Source organism: Schistocerca cancellata, chromosome 1 (genome assembly GCF_023864275.1).
Source record: "Schistocerca cancellata isolate TAMUIC-IGC-003103 chromosome 1, iqSchCanc2.1, whole genome shotgun sequence".
Taxonomy (NCBI): domain Eukaryota; kingdom Metazoa; phylum Arthropoda; class Insecta; order Orthoptera; family Acrididae; genus Schistocerca; species Schistocerca cancellata.
The window spans coordinates 223,443,003-223,448,047 of NC_064626.1; positions in this window are offsets into that span (position 1 = coordinate 223,443,003).

Below are 5,045 nucleotides of genomic sequence, written 5' to 3' on the forward strand. Positions count from 1 at the left end.
TGGCTGATGAAATGACTATACATACGAAAAGTCTTACAGTCACTCCCATCATCTGTAAAACTGAAACCGTGAGACTTCATACTAACCACTGTGATATCACTTACCTAAACACGATTCCTATGGATCAAAGTTAGCATCAACCACAGCACTGACACCAGATTAATTTGTGCCAACAGTAGTGGAAGCACATGATAGCGTAGTACACACTTATATAAACAGATGATGTGGAGCCTCACAGTTATTTCCATGAACTATAGAACATCTACTAGATGGTCTCCTTTGTTCCAGATTTCAGATGACAAGAACGTGTAGTACGATCTTCAGTTGACAGATGGCGGAATGTAGTATTGGAAGTTATTAAAGCAACTTTTGGTATCAGAGGAGCCGTTATTACAGTAACTACTACTTCTCAGTAACTGGTTATTTGCGTCACTTAAGTTATTTTTTGCCACCTCTATAGCACTATCAGCGCCACGTCGTCCCAGCACTAACCAAGTGACAAACGAAAAATCAGAATTGGAAGGCCAAATGGGAAAGCACTGTGTTTCACAGCATGCATGCAAATTGAGTTAATTTCCAGATTGGAAACAGCTGATTTTTGTTGATCATTTAAAGTACCACTGCTTCTTCGAAAATTTGCCTACTTAAGGACAATTCACACCGGTCGTCACGTCACATCATGTCACATCATGACCCATTAAAAGATTATGCAGTACGTTTCAAATGGCGGCACCTACACTGGCTGTCCCATCACATCACATCACAGCGCCATCAAGGTTTCTGTGGAGGAAAATTTTGATGGCTGGCATCATGTCGCCATTGGTTATCACATGACCCACAAGCTCATTTTCTCCCAATATGCAGCCATGTGTGGACTTCATATTTCGTTTTGTCATGGTTCTATTACTTGATTATGAGTTGTTTATTGTTCATTATTTGCTATAAATTGTTTCGTTTCTTTATTTCTTTTTTAAAATTTGTAATAAATGACAACACAGTAACGGTAGCAGCGAGGCAGCTTTCTGAATTGAACAACATGAACATACTAAATTTCTTGCCCTCTATTGTGTATTTAAGCTGTAACCACATAATGGAATTTTTCTGACCCATGCAATGACTTTGTGTTGTTTTACACTTACCTTGGAAGTTGTTCGATATATTGGTAAAAGTGAAAATCTGAGGGTGCAAGATGAGGTGAATAAGATTAGCATTGAATGACTTCCCAATCCAACTGCTGCACAGTGTTTCTTATGAGTCTAGCAGAATGTGGGTGGGCATAATTATGGAGTAGCAACACTTCATACAGTCTTCCTGGTCATTGATCTTGGACTGCATCTGCAAGACATCTCAGTCTTTGAAAATAAATGTCAGTAGTGATGGTTGCAATTTTGGGAAGCAATTCATAGTACACCACACCATCACTGTTCCACCAGATACACATTATTATGTTTTGTAGATGCACACATGTTTTAGCAGGGGGAATTGCAGTATTGTTTGGGCTCAGACATTGCTTTCTTTTCCTTATGACCACATGAAAATACGATTTATAGTCCCCAGTAACGATACAGTATAGGAATGTTTGGTGTTGTTCACCAACCAAATGATGACGAACAAGAAGAGATGCAAATATAGCCACTCGCTATTTTTGTGATTTTAGCTTAGAGCATGTGGCACCCAAACAGCCGATTTTTGGACTTTCCCAACTTCATAACAAATATCACACAATGGTGGAACAATCACAGTTCATGATATTTGCCAGTTCTCGAGTACATGGACATGGATCATTATGGATCAATGTGTTTAAATGATCTTCATCCAACCCCAAAGGTCTTCTGAACCTTGAGAGTCACTAAGAGCAAAACGGTCCTCTTTAAAATGAGAAAACCATTTTCCTACTGTGCTTTGTCCAATGGCATTATCCTCATACATGGCGCACAGGCGCCGACTGCATGGGCCCTGAGGGGGGCCCAAGCCCCCTCAAAAATTCGTTTGTGGAGACGGAACCCCCCCAATAATTTAAGAAAATTATTAGTTATATTATGCTTTGTAAAAATCACAAAATTATGTTGGAATTTTTTTATTTTCATTGTTTGACTATAGTTACGTTTTATAATGCATTCAGTAATGAATTGAAACAAATAATTATTATGGTAGTAAGCACGTTAACTGAAAACGATTGGGATGAATCATGATAGTGTTATGGTGCTGCGGGCACACTTAGAATTTGTTGCAGTGCGTGAACCTTTGGGTAAAGTCTGGCGCCGGTAGGCCAGCGCTGCAGCTGCAGCGACATCAAAAGGACTGAAGCAGAAGTGCATGGAACTTACCTGCCTAGCATCGCCTTGATGCTTCGAGATATTACGACGCCACGGCTGTATAAAGCCCACCCTGCTGTCACAGTCATTCAGTGTGGATAGTTTCGCTCAGTGCATGCTGCAGACGTGTTTAGTGTTCTGACTTTAGTGTCTAGTGGATTGTTTTGTAGGACTATATTTTATTCGTTTACTTTGGTCTCTAAGTGTATTATGAATTAAGTTTGCAATGGATAAATTTGTTACCAAAAAGAAGCGCTTGCAAATTGATGATACTGCAAGTCAACCTCCAACAATTATTGTGACGTCAATTGTTTCGTCATCTTCAGGCGAGAACCGTTCACAGCTGGAACCCGGACAATCCAGTAAGGGAACATCATTTCAGAACTCTTGGTTGATCAGATATACATGGCTAGAATATGAAGCATCTACCAAAAAAGTTTTTTGCAAAATCTGCAAAGAGGCAAATGCTAAAAATCTATTACAATTTTCTTCAAAAACAGAAGGTGCATTTACTTCTGTAGGGATGCATTTACTTCTGGAAAAAGGCTTTGGAAAAATTCCATCATCATGAAAATACGTTTACCCATAAAGAAGGTGTTCTGAAACTAAATGCTATCACTAACTGAAGTGTAGCCCTCCAACTGAATGAACAGATAGAGATAGTGATTCTGAAGAAAGACCGTTTAGCTATTGAGGCAATTTTTACTACCATGTAATTTCTATGCTGACAAGGACTCGCAATTAGATGGCATGTAGATGTAAACTCAATTTTTTTTCAGTTGTTGGAACTCCGAAAGAATGACATACCTGAGTTTAAAGATTGGTTAGGGCATTCGGGGTATAAGTGGATGTCCCACGATATTCAAAACGACATCATTGATCTGCTAGGAAAGTCTGTGTTGAGAAAGGTATTGGCTTCACTCAAGAAGACTGAATATTTTTCTATTATGGTTGATGAAACAAGTGATTCTTCGATTCACGAACAAGTGTCATTTTATATTCATATTGTTGATTATTCCTTAATCAGTAACGAAGATTTTATTGGCTTATGCAACACCCCCAACACTGAATCAAAAGCTCTGTTTGGTATTTTAAAAGATGGTTTTGCTTGTCTTGATTTGTCAATGGATAACTTAAGAGGACAGTACTATGATGGTGCCTCGAAAATGAGAGGTGAGCTCAAAGAACTAAAAAAGTTAGTTTTGGATATACAACCAAAAGCACATTATGTGCACTGCACTTTTCACAGTTTAAACTTGGCAGTGGTAAACACTCTCTGCCATCTTATGTCTATGAGGGATATTATGGCTTTATACAAAAAACCATTTCCCACCTAGTTATTGAAGTAAAGATTGGATCATCCACATTTTTAGCAGCAATCGACTCTGGACCACCTATGTCAGTTATAAATGAAGAAACTTTCAACGAATGTAACAAAGAGAATACTTATCCTATGTTACCATTAGGCAAAACTAAAGTAAAAGGAGTAGTATCTGGTAAAGGAGTAGATGTAAAACTATACACACACTTATCATTTTGTATTGCAGGTCATATGTTCCACACAAATTTTTGGATTGTTCCTTTATTGACAACAGATGTTATTTTAGGTATGAATATTTTGGTACAACATGACGCAATTATTGACTTTCAAAATTCCTATTTAATGTTAAAGGATGAAAATTTGAAACTGGCATTAGAATTTCAGCACGTTTTATCTGCAGAAGACCAATCAATTAATCGGACACAGGTCATTTCTACATCACATAACATAGACTGTAATTCCACATTGTTCACAGATACGTATATACACAACTACAATACACCAGACGAAGTCGACTATGACGTTATGCAAATGATTTCTGAGAAGGTAAAACAAAGCAGTGCAAATACATATGATGAACGTACTCAACTACGCAAAATTCTTTTACAGCAAGCGCCAGTTTTTGACAACATCCCTGGTACTAAGTCCGGTTTTATGTATGAATTTCAAGTTAAACAGCATGACACATTTTAAGCTAAACATAATCCTATTCCTTATATCCACAGAGGACAAGTTAAGATAGAATTGCAAGCTATGCTTGACCAAGGAATTATTGAACCGGCAGTTAGTCCATACATAAACCCACTTCATATTGTTAAGAAAAAGGATGGATCGCTTCGCCTCGTACTTGATTTGCGACATGTCAACGACATTATTATCAGTGAAACAGATCGCCCATAGACACTAGAAGAACTTCTACAGAAATTTAATGGTACTGCTATTTATTCCACATTAGATTTGAAATCGGGATTTTGGCAAATTCAGCTCCATCCGAACTGCAGAAATTACACAGCATTTCTCTGTTTTGGTGACTGTTATCAATTTTGCAAATTACCTTTCTGTCTAACAATTTCTTCAGCAGCATTTATTCGCAGTTTGAATACTATACTTCCGACAGAGCTTAAAGACAGAATCACAACGTATGTAGGCGACATCCTTATCTTAGAAGCTAACTGGTCTGAACACAATTTGATTCTGGAACAACTGTTGCAAACTTTTCGTGCACAAGGACTCACAGTTAATCTTAGTAATTAGCACTTTGGCAAAACTTCCATAAAAGTTCTTAGACATGTAATTTCAGCAGAAGGCATTGCGCCTGACCCGGAAAAACTTCAAGCTTTAGGTGACATTACAGTTCCTACGACGAAGAAGCAACTATGCAGCTTTCTGAGTTTAATTAACTTTTTCTG